At 39.9% G+C, this 17,500-nt stretch overlaps 1 protein-coding gene across 1 annotated transcript in view; it reads right to left on the minus strand.

Annotated features, from left to right (window-relative positions):
• LOC125032086 (carbohydrate-responsive element-binding protein-like) overlaps window positions 1–17,500 on the minus strand; it is a gene marked incomplete in the record, with an annotated part of 109,039 nt that overhangs the window by 64,870 nt on the left and 26,669 nt on the right.

Here is a 17,500-nt window from a genome sequence, read left to right on the forward strand (position 1 = left end):
CCAACTTCTCCCCCAAAATCTATCTTATCTGTTATTTTTTTCTTAACGCCGCCAACATTCCGACAGGCGCTAACACTTGAGAGATAGATAGATAGCTAGATAGATAGGCAGATACATATATAAATAGATAGATAGCTTGCTAGATAGATAATATAGATGAATGAGCATCCTGCACTCGCACGATATATATATATATATATATATATATGTACATATATATATTTATATATATACACATATTTACACATATATACATATATAGATACACTAACACACACACACACACACACACACACACACACACACACACACATATATATATATATATATAAAATATATATACATATACATATACAGACACACACACATATATATACATACATATAGATAGATAGATATATAGATAGATAGATAGAGAGAGACAACCAGCCAGGCAGAGAGAACCTGTTGTGTCACGTTTATCGACACCACCTTATTATTATTCAACCCTCAAGCCGATTCGACGAAATTAAACCCGATAATAATGAAGGAAAATTCCAAAATACTTGAAGGTTTATCGTTGTATGAAGTAGTAGTCTATACATGTATGCGTGTATAGACTACTACAGTCTATAGTATGTGTCCTCGTATCTAAAGGTCTACAAATTTGAAAGAGAGAAAGAAAGAGAAAAAGAAAAGAATGAATCTTTCATTTTTAGATGCCAATTTAGAATAATTATTTCAGTTAATATCAGTTACCATCATTATCATCATCATTATTATCATCATTAATATTATCATTATCATTTTCAACATCATCATAATTTATGATCATCGTTATCAACATGAAAAAACAGACAAATAAACAAACGAACAAACAAACAAACAAACAAACACATACAAAAACACACACGAACACACACACACACACACACACACACACACACACACACATATATATATATATATATATATATATATATATATACATATACATATACAGACACACACACAGGTGCGCCGTTTCACTCAAGTTAATCTAGGAATGATATGCATTTTGGTGGGCCTCTATCTACAACCCCCCCCTCACCGCTCACCTACCCCCACCCCTACATCAAATTAACGATACTGTGCGATACGACCTCTTATCGACCTTCGCCTCACCAACTTCATAACCGAAATCCGGGGAAACGGTCTCTGTAAATCAAGGCAAGATTATCTCTTTGCGAGGCCATTTCACCATTTCTTCTATATTTTTTCCACATTTTCAAATTAAACCCTGAAAAAGATTGTACCCACAGTCGCAGTCTGAGAAAAGTTTCTTGGCATAGCCTGCCTTGTGGGTGGCAGCAAAATTTTTGCAAACTTACGGGGATATTAATAACCAAATATCTGGGCTACCGCCATGTCTGTAGATCGGCATGACAGGATAAAATTTTCGCAAGCAAAACACGCGCACACGCACACAGGCACACACACACACACACACACACACACACACACACACACACACACACACACACACACACACACACACACACACACATGTATATGTATATGTATATATACATATATATATATATATATATATATATATATATATATATATATATATATATATATAATACACACACACACACACACACACACACACACACACATATATATATATATATACATATATATATATATATATATATATATATATATATAAATCGCCCTAATGTGCCAAGAGGAAAGTGCTTAGAAGACCTTCGAAAATCACCATTTTTCACCCGCCGCGAAGCCCGTGGTTTCTGATAGCCGATTTAATTGGATCCTATAAAATAAACAAACAAATAAATAAATAAACAACACTTCAGGAAACATCTGAGGCAACTCGCAAAACGGCCCCTAACTAATTATCTCTCTTATAAATCGCTTTCTTTTTTCAGTAAGCGGTCGCCGATAACCGTAGACCCTTTATTTATAACCCTCGAGAGAACACTCATACCTCTTGCTAAAGGTTAATTTTTTTATTTCGTTCCCTAGGCTCTAACAGAAACACGGAAGGACGTAGGGATACTACCCAATCATCTTTCATCCTTCTCCCCTCCTTTCTTCTTTTTCTTCTTCTTCTTCTTCTTCTTTTTCTCCTCCTCCTCCTCTCTTTTCCTCTTCCTCCTCCCCCTCCTCATCAATCGCCATCATCATCATCATTATCAACATTTCCATCTTTCAACACTAACAATACACAAGCCATCAATAAGCACGCCTGCTTGTGGAACGAACGCGCATCAGCGGCGGCTAATTCTGTCTGAATCAGCTGTTCACAAGGCAGCTTTCCCAAGCACTCGTTAACGACAAAGAAAGACCTGATTTAGGAAGGCACAACGTCTCCGGGAGTAAGGAAAACGAAGAAAATGAATAAAAGGCGAATGAAAAGTAAACAACAAAATGAAATAAAGGAACGAAAAGCGAAATGTGTCTAGACAAATTGGTTAATCTTATCGCATTATTTGTCAGACACAGCGAATGGTTTACATCAGGTAAAGCCTTCTGACGAACAGGCCTTGATAAGGGACTGACGGATATCTATATTCGTACGTGCAGACACACACATACATACACAGACACATACACAAAGACACACACGCAAGATACACATGCATACATACATACAAACATACATACACACTTACCTACATACATACATACTCTCATACATATCTACATATGCAAAACGCTCAACACAAAACAGATAATGACGATTTCTACGGAGAAAGTTAAATCAAATCACGCAACAAGCAAGTATAAATTTGTGATAAGAATAAAAACCTCAGCTAAACCGATAAAAAAACAAAAAACAATCAGACCTACCTATCATAAAAAAAAAAATAGACAATAACGACCTAACGTAAATATCTATGCATCTATTCCTGGCCGATTCTTCCTCCTCGCCTACCTTCTCCTTCCCAACGCCCACGTCTTCGGACAATCAACCAAACAAACCAAAGGAAGCAGCAGAGCCAGGAGGGGGGAGGGAGCGTATCCTTTTGGGGAGATATTTAAGGATTTTTTTCGCCCTCACTCTCACCCTTCTCTCTCTCTCTCTCATTTCCTGGAAATGATACGGACACAATGGAGCTGCGCCGCTCAATGGAGAGAGGCTGAGGGAAGGAGGCAAGGAAGAACAGAGAAATAAGATGCATTACATGTATGTGTTTATACATACATATAAACATACATACATATATATATGTATATGAAAACGCGTACGCGCACACACACACACACACACACATACACACACACATATATATATATATATATATATATATATATATATATATGCGTGACAGAGAGAGAGAGAGAGAGAGAGAGAGAGAGAGAGAGAGAGAGAGAGAGAGAGAGAGAGAGAGAGAGAGAGAGAGAGAGAGAGAGAAGAGAGAGAGAAAGAAAGAGAGAGAGATGGATATATAGAAAGAATCTCCTAATTTCCCTATATCTTTTCTCAATAATACAACTATTACCCCCCCTCCCCCCCCTCCCCATGGAACGCCCCACAGCCGACCTTTGACCCGCCGCCAGTCCCTCGCATCACCCATTCCCACAACCCTAATCCATGCACACGGACACACATCTAAATAAAGTCGCGTTGGTGGTGGGGCCAGGGGGAGGGGTAGGGGGTGGGGGGAGGAAGTGGGGGGGTATGAAGGAGGGGGGGTATAACGCTTACGTCAGCGCACCTGCTCGCCCTCTAACGGGAGCAACGAAAGGGTTTATCTAAGAGCATCCTGTGCTTGGAGATAACGCAAACACAAGTTACAAGCACGGTTACACGTTGGAGCATACAATAACAGTCACACTCAGAGGCATTGGCACGTAAACATACACAGATGAAGGCACGTTACTGTATACAAACAAACAAACAAACACACACACACACAAACACACACACACACACACAAACACACACACACACACACACACACACACACACACACACACACACACACTCACACACAAACTCTCTCTCACACACACACACACACACACACACACACACACACACACGTAAAACCATGCCCCCACAGCGATTTACAGATCCTCCAATAAAATGTACAAGTCACTCTGGTAAACTGCAATTTTTCCTCCCCAGAACGTGTAAGAAACTCCAGCTTTACTAAGGCTAACGACACCACCACAACTGGCTAGTGTCACCCCTTGACAAAACAAAGATAAAAATAAAATACAACAATACAACGTGGCTGATGACAATAATTCCTGACCACATGGAACTAGAATACAACTAATTTAAGCAAAAAAAGACAGCTAATAAGTCGGTTGTTCATCCACTAGAATATAAATAATCTTTCACAAAGAAGAAAAAAAGAAGAAAAGAAAATAATACAGCAAAATATAATAATCTAATCACAATAAAAACAACAGAAAAATCAAGACACAATCCCCAGTCCCTCTGCTAGCATTCCTAGTTCTTCCTTGTCTAAAATTAAACAAAAACAAGCACAAGGACAAGGGCAAGGAAACAACAACGAACAGCAACAACAGTAATATAAATGACCCTAAAGTCTAAAACCCCAAACGTCTCAAACCCCAAGCATCCCCCTCCCCCCCCCCCCCCCCTCCTCCAAGCTCGTGAGCAATGGCGGACCCAACCACACCCGCAGACTGGCAGGGTTCACAACTCGAGGGGAGGCACGCTGGCTGACCTTGGCACCGCTGTCGTACTCAAGGATAATGGGGAAACATGTCACAGAAACACAAACATTTAACAAATGCATATGCATACCCGCGCGCGTGCACGCAAGCACGCACGCACGCACACGCACATACACATGCAGACGTATATAAACAAACAATTTCCTTGTGGGAGGTTTGGCACTTCGAATGACACCTAGAGGGGGGGGGGGGGGGGGACGAAAGAGCGAAGGAAAGGAGAGAGAGAAGAGGAGATGAGAATAGAGACCCGGATATATATATATATATATATATATATATATATATATATATATATATAGAGAGAGAGAGAGAGAGAGAGAGAGAGAGATAGAGAGAGAGATAGAGAGAGAGAGAGAGATAGAGAGAGAGATAGAGAGAGAGAGGGGGGAGGGAGGGAGGGAAGGAGGGAGGGAGGGAGAGGAAGAAAGAGAGATAGATAGATAGATAGATAGATAGATACATATAGTGAGAGAAAGAGAGAGAAAGAGAGAGAGAGACCGACGAGAAGAGACAACCACCACCAAATAGACCAAGGAAGCCAAACCACGAGATATTCAAGCCACGTACACACTGTAAAGAAGTCACAGCTGCACCAACAAACAAGAACGAAAATAAACCAAAATACAAGATACAATATCGAGAGGAAGGATGGATGACACTGTACATATTTCTTTCGTCTCACAGATAGGCCTCCGCACATACATGCGCACATCGTTACTCATACAAACACACTCTCTCCCTCCCCCCCCCTTTAATCTCCCCCCCCCCCCCTTTCTTTCTCTTCCACACACACACACACACACACACACACACACTCTCTCTCTCTTGCTCTCTCTCTCTCTCTCTTGCTCTCTCTCTCTCTCTCTCTCTCTCTCTCTCTCTCTCTCTCTCTCTCTCTCTCTCTCCCTCTCTCTCTCTCTCTTTCTCTATCACACACACCATCAACACGCCACAAATCAAGATGCAAAGCTAAGGCCCTTGCAAAGTGCGCACATGTTACGGGGCGTCCGGCGCATGGCAACTCTCAAAACGACGCCACACCTTTTGCCATCCCCCCCCTCTCCCCTCCCCCGCGCCTCCACCCCCAACATCCCTCACTTTGTCTCTCCCAACTCCCTCCGACGCGACCCCATCCCGAAACAAACAAACAAACAAAAAAAAAAAATATATATATACATATACATAGTGAAATGATAAAAAATAAATTAATAAAGCTCCCTAAAATCCCTGATTAATTCACCTCCCCTAACGCCACGAAACAACCAAAAGAAATAACAAAGGAAACAAAAACGAGAGAAAGAGAAAGAGGGGAGGGGAGGGGGGGGGAGGGAGCACAAAATATGGAAAGTCGATAGCCCGCGCGCCACCAAATCAATTATTCTCTCCTTTTAACCTACCATCAAGCCAGCGCTCTTTTCCTTTACTTTTTTTTTTTTTTTTTTATCCAATACACTCTTTATAAAAAAGGGGGGGGGAAGGGGAGATAACCCGATCTATCTCTCTTTCCCTCCCGGTTTCTTAAGTCAGTAAGTCACGTGAGAGGGAGAGATAACGACGCACGTAAGGAAGGAGGGAGTGGAGGAGGAAGAGAGGTGAGCGAGGGAGGGGGATGGGAAGGGGGGGGGAGGGAGGAGGAGGAGGAGGAGGAGGAGGAAAGGTGAGAGGGAGAGGGAGAGAGAGGAGGAGGAGATGGGATGGGTTGGGTAGGTGGGGTAGGAGGGGGGAGGGAGACAGGATGAACAAGAGGGACGATAAAGATGAGAGAGGTGAGAGAGAGGAAGAAATTGAGAAAGAAGAGAAGGAGAAGGAGGAGGAGGAGGAGGGTGAAGAGGAGGTGGCAAATGGGCAGGTGGACCAAGCTATAAGCGTGCCGAGTCACTGACTGAGTGAAGGAAATAACTGGCCCTTTTCCATTCTATCCACTTTATTTTCTCTCTCTCTCTCTCTCTCTCTCTCTCTCTCTCTCTCTCTCTCTCTCTCTCTCTCTCTCTTCTCTAACACACACACACACACACACACACACACACACACACACACACACACACACACACACACACACACACACACACTCTCTCACACACACACACATACACAGACGTGCATACCAAACGCAACCCTTAACTTCATTAATGCACTGTACTTTTCCCGCAAACTGCATACAAATGAAGATCATAACCTGTCCAACAATTCCCTCTGTATCGTATCTGTTCACCTCTCCCGTTCCACTTTTCAATATTCCTCAGCCTTTCAATAAACATCAAATTGTTTCTCAGCCTTTTAACAAACATCAAATTGTTTTTCAGCGTTTCAATATACATCAAAATATTTCTCACTCTTTCAATAAACAAACACCAAAATATTTTTCACCCTTTCTATAAAAATCGCAATATTCCTCAGCCTTTCAATGCACATCAAAATATTCCTCGGCTTTTCAATATACATCAAAATATTCCTCAGTATTTTATCAACATATTTCTCAGCCCTTCAATACACATTAAAATATTCCTCACCCTTTCAAATACACATCTAAATATACCTCAGCTTTCCAATATACATCAACATATTCCTCAGCCATTCCTTTTGCGTCTCAATCTACCTTTGGGGAGAAGGGGGCGGGGGGAGGGAGGGGTTAGAGCCGTCTTGAAGTCGGGATAAGGTGGGGGGGAGGGAGAAGGGGGTGCTGCACAAATGTTGACTAACGCTTCTGCAATCATGGGGCATCTACGAGGAAGTGGCAACTGCAATGCCGAAGTTGCTACGCAACCCTTTTCCCTCGGGCCCGGAGAGTAGGCTAGGCTACCGTGAGCGTTTTCACCAATGCTTGCAGAATGACTAATGCTCCGAATGAAGCTTCAAGAATAATAAACGGTAGAATTTAAACGTGCAAAATCTACGTACAATGGCATCTAACAGCTGGGTCCAAGGCACATTCAGACGACGCGTTAAACAGTGGTTATATTACACAGGGAAGGGGGCAAGGGAGGAGGAAGGGAGAGGGGCAGAGGAGGAGGAAGAGTAGATTGAGGGGGGAAGGGTAGAGTAGGGTTAGGAAGAAGGAAGGGGGTTAGAGGGGGAGGGGGAAAGGAGGAGGGGAAGAGTAGGTGGATGAAGGAGAAGGGCGAATAGTAGGGGGAGGAGGGGAATGAAGAATACGGGGAGAGGGGGGAGGGGGGGGAGATGGGGCTAAAGAGTGGGGGGTGGCGAGGGAGGGGGCAGTCCTGTTTTCTGATGTCGTTGCACAACACGATCTTGCTTCACCGACTGAGCGACCCTGAATATGCTGGGTCAACACATGCGCGGTTGACTAGACGAATTTTCCCTTGGGGGGAGTACAGTTTCTTTTTTTTTCCTGTCCTTTTATTTTTTCCCCTTTCTTACCCCCTACCTCTCTCTCTCTCTCTTTCTCTCTCGCTCTCTGTCTCATGACATCATCCGTCTTCTTGCAAAGGCTCAGGTAAAGCGAAAAATTCCTCTTCATGATCTCTTCAACTTACGCCAGACATCTTGCCTACTACTTGCAAACAAACACCCACCAATCCCATTCCAAAACCAGGACCAGGGGAATATACACCAATTTCTCTGCCATCCTGTCTGTCTAAATCTTGTGAAAGAATTCTCCTGACTCGTTTACTCCACCAGATACTGCAATCCTCTCCACGAATTAACACTTTTAGGAATCAACGGCAAACTTCCGCTATGGATAAGGGATTATCTATCTTTGAGAAGAGCAAAAGCGTGGTACCAAGACACCTGTAGTGATTATAGCGAATTAATATTAGACACACTACAAGGGGGAGTATTATACCCTACACTGTTTAATGTACTTATGCACTCCCCTCGCAAGCTCACCACTAAGTTATGTAACCTATGCAGTATCACGTCCTATGCTGACATTTTTTTTAGGTATTTGATAGGGGGGGATTGTGCTTCCCTTGGCCTCATAGAAAAACTCAATCAAAACTAAGCATATTTCCAGACCTCGTAAACTACCTTACTTTCCAAGGTTTGGTGCACAAACTGTTACAAGAACTGACACCTATAAATATCTCGGTGTTATGGGTCTGCTCCCCGCCTCATGTTCCACAAGCCTCGTTTTAACCAAGGATATTGTTCTAATATTGCTCATTACTTGATATATGTAAATGATATTCTCCACCCCCCTCATGGGACACCCCCACATGCAATCTACTGTTGCGCCTCCACTGATCCTCATGGAGCAGCAGGGATTGGTCTGCTAACTAGAGATCTTGAAGAAAGTGTGTGTATACGAACTGGGCAAGTCCAACGGATGATGAATCAGCAGCCATATGCCATGCCATTAATAAAGGTAGTGAACAACAGCGACACCTGACCGTCTTTACTGACAGCCAGGGTGCACTCCATAGGCTCACTGCCTATGGAGAAAACACGGTAACCAGAAATATCCTTCATCAAATTTCTAGACTAATTATAGATACTGGTCTTGTCTTTGACATGGTTAGTGATATATATATATATATATATATATATATATATATATATATATATATATGGTTAGTGATATATATATATATATTATATATGTATTTTTTTTTTTTTTTCCAGCTAGCTGTTGCCCTTCAGGCATGTATATAACGCTAATGTTTGACTGATAGTTCCCTACATAAATAGAAGCATAGCAAGTTTGGATGGATGCTTTGGTATCTTACCCTGACATTTTTTTGGTATCGTAGTAGTATTATTACACTGTTCTGTAAATATATTTTATCAAATCAAATCAAATCAAATCCCCATCTCTCTCTCTGTCTCTCTGTCTCTCTCTCTCTGCATGTGTGTGTTTGTGTGTACACACGCTTGTGTATATACATTCAAGGATTTCGGTATGTCAAGACATCCACCAAGATCAAATATATTTAATTGGCAGTCTAAGATCCCAGCTGCCGCGCCAGTTATAGTCTCCATTGCAAAGCACCACTTCTCACTGAGATACATAATGTACATTAAGGAAAATAAGACGAAATAAGACAAAACGAAGAAAATTTAGCAAATCTTCCCTCCTGCTGACGTAAGAAAAAATAAGACGAAAGAAGTAAAACGGAAAAAAAAGGGGGAAATTTTTTTCTCCTACTGATGCAAGAAAAATACGAAAGAAAACGATGAAAATGAGGCAAACATTTTCTCCTGCCGATGCACGATGATAAAAAAAAAAAAAAAAAAACGGAAAAGCAAAATTGAGCAAACACTCTCCCCAGCCGACGCAAGAAAAATACGAAAGTAAAACGATGAAAAGAGGACAAACATCCTCCTCCTGCTGACGTAAGAAAAACAAAACAAACGAAGAAAAACGAAGGAAATGGGGCAAACCTTCTCTACTGTTGATGTAGGAGTGACACACGACCGTTAACAGACGATAAAATCAAACGTTTCCTAACGGCAGCATCGCCCAGGTAGAGTAACGGTAAAGGCACAGATAAGAAAGTTGTAAAGTCTATGAGTGGACTTTTGAAACCAACGTATTTGTTAACGACAGTGCGTGAAAATAAAGCAGTAGTAGTTATAGTACTAGTAGAAGTAGTAGTAGTAGTTGTAGTAGTAGTAGAAGTAGAAGTAGTAGTAGTAGAAGTAGTAGTAGTAGAAGTAGTAGTAGAAGTAGTAGTAGAAGTAGTAGTAGTTGTAGTAGTAATAGTAGTAGTAATAGCATCAATAGTAGTAGTAGTTGTAGTAGTAGTAGAAGTAGAAATAGAAGTAGTAGTAGTAGTAGTAGTAGTAATAGTAGTAGTAATAGTATCAATAGTAGTAGTAGTTGTAGTAGTAATAGTAGCAGTAATAGTATCAATAGTAGTAGTAGTTGTAGTTGTAGTAGTAGTAGTAGTAGTAGTAGTAGTAGTAGTAGTAATAGTAATAGTAGTAATAGTAGTAGTAGTAATAGTAGCAATAGTAGTAGTAGTTGTAGTAGTAGTAAAAGTAGTAGTAGTAAAAGTAGTAGTAGTAAAAGTAGTAGTAGTAAAAGTAGTAGTAGTAGAAGTAGTAGTAGTAGTAGTAGAAGTAGTAGTGGTAGTTGTAGTAATAATAGTAGTAATAGTAGTAATAGTAGTAGTAGTAGTTGTAGTAGTAATAGTAGTAACAGTAGTAGTAATAGTAGTAGTAGTAGTAGTAGTAGTAGAAGTAGTAGTAGAAGTAGTAGTAGTAGTTGTAGTAGTAATAGTAATAGTAATAGTAATAGTAGTAATAGTAGTAGTAGTAGTAATAATAGTAGCAGCAGTAGTAATAGTAGTAATAGTAATAGTAATAGTAGTAGTAACAGTAACAGCAGTAATAGCAGTAATAATATAAGTAGTAGTAGTAGTAGTAGTAACAGTAGTAGTACTAATAACAGTAATAATAGTAGTAGAAGTAGTAGCAGCAGAAGTAGTAGTAGCTGTGGTAGTGGTAGTGGTAGTAATATTAATAATAATAACAGTAGCAAAAATAATAACAGTTTTATTTAACATCAAGGCAAAATAATAAAACGCATACCATCAATAATAACCGCAATATAATATCAACAAAGAAAAACAAAAAAACGACACTAAATCATACGACAAAAAAAAACACATAAAAATAATACCAACCATACCAAAAAACAACAATATCGATAAACTGATTATAATAAAAACAACAACAAAACAATGGCGATATTAATAATAATAAAACAAAAAAATCACAAAAATAACTGAATATAATAACAGCTATAAAAAACAACAACAATGACACTAAAATAACAACAATAATAGCCCCCCTCCCCCAAAAAAGAAAAAAGAAAAAAGAAAAATGACAATATATCAATACCAGGAAAAGAAACATCTTAAAAACACACAAAAAATAATAAACACAACTGCTAACAAAAAAACGACAACAAAAACAACAAAAACAACAACAACAAACCCTACCTGCGACAGCCCAAGCGGTTTCCAAATTCGCCCGAAGAGATGATGCAACCCCCCCCCCCCCGCCCCCCCTTGCTATAATTAACCCGCACCGAGCCAGCCGCCGCGGGCCTCTCTGCCTCGTGCCAGAAATGCCTAACAAACAACAAACAACAAACAACACGAACGTAGCAAGCGTGCATGAGAGAGAGAGAGACGAGAGAGGGGGAGGGAGGGGGGGGGGAGCATGCGGTGCAACAGTGCCTCAGTTGCAATCTGCATGCACGGTCGGTTTCGCGGTCACTCGTCTGGCTCTGGCGGTAACAATGCGTTCAGATTTTTTATAACTTTTTTTTTTTTTTCATTTTATCAACATCAAAAACACAAAAAAATAACAATACAAACACAACTGCTAACAAAACAACAACAACAACAACAACAACAAGAACAACAAACCCTACCTGCGACAACCAAAGCGGTTTCCAAATTCGCCCGAAGAGATGATGCAACATCATCTCTTCGAGAGATGATGTTGCATCATATTCTATTAATGTATGTATGTATGTATGCGTCAAAATATAGGCCGCTCCCCCCTCCTCTCTCTCTCTCTCTCTCTCTCTCTCTCTCTCTCTCTCTCTCTCTCTCTCTCTCTCTCTCTCTCTCTCTCTCTCTCTCTCTCTCTCTCCTTTCTTCGTTAAACCCAATGCCCTCCCGCATTCCTGAGCATGACGTTTTGAAAAAAAAAGAGAGAAAAAAAAGAAGAAAAAAAAATATGACACAGGTAGCGAGTGTCAAATCTCGCTCTTCCGGCTGCCACGCAATCTTTCTCAGACAAAGGAATGATGAAAAATACGGTACAAAGCTCGCTTAATCTTGACATGGATAGGATAGTCTATCCTGGTGATATCACAGAGCAAAAACAAAACTTGCCCTTGTATTATTTTAACATATCAAACAAATCTATACCTGCATATATATAAATATATATATATTTATATATATATATATATATATATATTTATATATATATGCAAAAACATACATACATACATACACACACATATACATACATATATATATATATATATATATATATATATATATATATATATATGTATGTATATATATATATATATATATATATATATATGTAAACATATATATATATAATAATAATAATAATAATAATAATAATAATATAAATATATATGTATAAATATATATATATATTTATATATATATAATAATATAACTATAATATATATATACATATACATATACATACATATATATATATATATATATATATATATATATATATATATATATATATGATAATATAAATATATATATATATGATAATATAAATATATATATATATATGATAATATAAATATATGTATATATAATAATAATATAAATATATATATATATATATATATATATGATAATATAAATATATATATATAATAATATAAATATATATATAATAATATAAATATGTATATATATATATATATATATATATATATATATATATATATATATATATAAACATAAACAGAACATCCTGTGTCCTACATACTGTAATACACCCTAACGTATATCCTACGTGCGTAACATGTCTTGCATACTACTTACGTAATGCGGTCTGTAAAAGCCTATACCCTACACCATGCATCATGACAGGCAGCAATATACCCTTTAAAGGTAATATGTAATGCCATAATATAGTCTACTACAAAAATTCGACGTCCACTTGCAATTCGCTGTATGTGCCTGCTTGCGTGAGGCAGCATAATACGCTTTGGTGGAATATATATAACGTCCAGGCGGCACATGGCGACAGTATTCCAATGAAACAGGAGAGAAAGAGAGAGAGAAAAAAAAAAACGACAGGTCTTCATAAAAAAACAAAAAAAAAAAAACTGAATAACTGGAAGAAAAACGACACAAAATAGAAGAAAGAACAAAATATATACTGAAGGACCTATAGGAAAAGACAATAAAACGAAGAAAACGGAAAACAGGAGCCACTTAATAACAGCAAAAATAATGACAGGAAAGGAAAATCCGGTGCAGGTTTAGACAACTGGAAAGAGAAACAGAAAGAAATGCAGAAAGAAACAAAGAAAGCAAAAGCAAAACCAGCTGCGAACTGACTTTTTAAAGCCTCCCCTTGAGTTGCAGAAATACGACTCCGGCCGCCTTTTCAACAATCAATACGGGAACTATTTATGCATTGACAGCATCTTAAACGGTCTAGATATATCCCTCTTCAGAATAGTATGCTAACATCGTAACATGAGCCCAGATAAAGAAACACAAAAGGCTTAACTTTCTCGCTATTCAACACTCATTATTTTAAACCTTTAATCAAATTCCACAACGCCGTGTCCTCTTAATAAATTCCCTGGACGGTCCCCACCCAAGACAAAGACGATAGTAACAGCAGCAATAACAAAAAATATCTTTCATAACTATGATCATAATAACAATAATATCCACAATATTACAAACCATTTCCATCAACTTGCAATGATATAACAATAATATCAACATATTCACACTCATTACTATCGGCTGGGAATGGTCTTTCAAAGAGTCAGCTCTTTGGAATAACAAAGAAGCCACATAACAGTAATTACCCCCCCCCCCCCCAAAAAAAAAAAAAAAAAAAAATAATAATACAAAAAATATCATCAATAACTTTACAATCGATATTATCCTCTGGGAATAATTTTCCTACGAGTCAGCTGTTTGCAAGCATCCGTCCCCTATGCACCCGGGTATGAAAGAGCTTTCCTTGACACGCTTGGGAAAAGACCCAGTGCCCAATTCAGACCACCCAATCTAAAGGCCGCACGTCAAAGGCAATTCCTCACATCTAAGGCAACTTCTCTCTTCTTGTGTCCTCCGCTTTCCCACGCAATTGTACTTGCCCCTTCCCTCTGCAACGTCGCCGTGCACTCGGCTGCCTTTGCAACCTATGAACTTCAGACCCGCGACGCTCATAAGGGTCTTCTTCCCCTCCGTCGAGCCCACGAGGTTAATCCTGCATATTTTTTTTTTTTTTCTCTCTCTCTTCTTCCTTTTTTTTTGCGAGAGACGTGAAGTAAGCGGAGGTACCCTGTGACCCCAAGACCAAGGCGCCCCCTTGTTAATCCCGACCAGTTTTGCTGTCCTTGCTATATGTGCTGTTAATGCCATTATCGTGACAATGATTATTATTCTTACTTTGATTTCCAGTATACATGCAATGCTCACTATCGCCATCACACAAGGCCATCATCATTATTGTTATCATGATCACTATAACTTATATTTCTATTATCATTACTATATTAATCCACATCACTATTCCTCTTTTTTTTACTTCGTTTTTCTTTCTTATCGTTTGCTTTTTCCCACGTAACCGGCCCAAAATAACATACTTTTTTTTCTCGTTTTCAAGGTGAAACAACTTTCCGTGCAGTCGTTTCCCAAACAAACATTAGACCTGTTCCTGTGTCAACACAGTGTTATCAATAACTATTTGAGGTTATTACAATATTTGATACTTAGGAGAGAGGTAGGCCTATGTTCTTTGAAAACGTTGCCACATTGATAGATATAGATGGGATAATCTCGTAAAACATCCAGACAAAATGAATGAAAGAAAGAATGAATGAATGAGAGAGAGAGAGAGAGAGAGAGAGAGAGAGAGAGAGAGAGAGAGAGAGAGAGAGAGAGAGAGAGAGAGAGAGAGAGAGAGAGAGAGAGAGAGAGAGAGAGAGAGACAGAGTCAGGCGAAACGTGAATTGAAGGTAAGATAGGTTTATCATTGATTACACCTGTTATCTTGAATTCCTTGAAGGTCACGCTGAGCCATGGAAATTTCATTAAAACCAAGCCAACATATCGGTCTCCCAACGACCAAAAATCAATAAAAATCGAGATAAATCCGAGCTTGGAATATTAACCCCGCCCCCCCCCATCCCTGCCCCCAAGCGCAACTATCCTTCTTTCGCTTTCTCCTTCATCCCCCTTTCACTCTCCTTTCTCTTCCTCCCTCTCCCCCTGCATTTGACTTTCTCTTCCCTTCCCTCCTATTTGGATTTCTATTTCCATCCTCCTCCCTCTATATATCTACTAACCTACATAACTATCTCCCTACCTTGCCCCTCTGTCTGTTCATCCATTCCTCCTTCTCTCTCATTATCTCTCTCTCTCTCTCTCTCTCTCTCTCTCTCTCTCTCTCTCTCTCTCTCTCTCTCGCTTTGGTATCTTACCCTGGCTTTTTGCAGGGCATGTACACTGTTCTGTAAATAAATGTTATCAAATCAAATCAAATCTCTCTCTCTCTCTCTCTCTCTCTCTCTCTCTCTCTCTCTCTCTCTCTCTCTCTCTCTTTCCCTTTCCCTTTCCCTCTCCCTCTGTCTCTGTCTCTGTCTCTGTCTCTGCCTCTGCCTCTGTCTCTGCCTCTGTCTCTGCCTCTTTCCCCCTCCCCCTCTCCCTCTCCCTCTCCCTCTCCCCCTCCCTCTCAAGGTTTTCCCTTTTTTCGGCAGCACCGCCACGTGGTGTTCACATGGGGTGATGCCTTAAATCACTCTAAGACGATAACAATGGCTGACAAATCTTATGTCCCAAAATAGTGTATAAAAAAAACCCTCGATTCAACGTTATCGTCCCCTGCGATAATCAGACAATGAACCGAAGACGAGTTAAAAGAACCAACTAATTTTTTGCCCTAAATACACCTTGACAGCCAAAGACACATGGCCGCTCACACAAACCAACACACACTGGCAAGGTTGTTCCACAGGGCTCTGCGAAGGACTCCTGTCGCTTTCTGTACCGAGAAGACGAAGGAGAACAGCAAACATAGCATACAAGCAAACGCACACACACAAAGACACACAGACACCCACCCATACCCTCCCACCCACCCACACACACACACACACACACACACACACACACACACACACACACACACACACACACACACACGCACACACACACACACGCACACACACACACACAGACACACACACACACACATACACACGCCCGCCCGCTTAATTACACTCGCGTCCCTTAACGCACCGGGATAAAAGTAGCCACATAATGCTGATCTCAACCGAACAATTACAGCCATAAGCCCCCTTCCCCCCCCCCCCCCCCAATAAAATCCGGATATGAGAGACGCAGTTTATTCCGGCCGAGCGACACTGTCCGTCCGTCTTATCGCTTATCCCGTCTCGAGTGTTCTAATCAGGGCGATAAGACCAGAGAGATAACCTTTGGCAGAATCACAAGTATATACGCTATACTTCTATTTCATTTTATTTTTTCTCAGGATGAGTTTTATTTCATTTTGATTTTGAGCTTATTGAGAAAGCGTAATCGGCGATTTAAGAGGATGTAGTATTCTTGTAAAAAGAAAAAAAATCTACGAAAGGAAGAAAAAACAATAGAAAAAAAGTTAGAAAGAAAGAAAGAAAGAAAGAAAGAAAAAGTTGTGAAGAATTCGAAATTAACATTTGATACCGTTAATATTTGAAGTGTACGAGTATTTTCGTGTGTCTTTTTTCTTTTCTTTTTTTTACCATCAAACCATCCGAACTTTACCCCTATCGCTCTTATCTCTCTCTCTCTCCCTGTGTATGTGTGTGTGTGTACATGTGTGTGTACGTGTGTACGTGTGTACGTGTGTGTGTGTGTGTATGTGTATGTATGTATGTATGTATGTATGTATGTATGTGTGTGTGTGTGTGTGTGTGTGTGTGTGTGTGTGTGTGTGTGTGTGTGTGTGTGTGTGTGTGTGCGTGCGTGCGTGCGTGTGTGTGTGTGTGTGTGTGTGTGTGTGTGTGCGTGCGTGCGTGCGTGTGTGCGTGTGTGTGTGTGTGTGTGTGTGTGTGTGTGTGTGTGTG

Source organism: Penaeus chinensis, chromosome 14 (genome assembly GCF_019202785.1).
Source record: "Penaeus chinensis breed Huanghai No. 1 chromosome 14, ASM1920278v2, whole genome shotgun sequence".
NCBI lineage: Eukaryota > Metazoa > Arthropoda > Malacostraca > Decapoda > Penaeidae > Penaeus > Penaeus chinensis.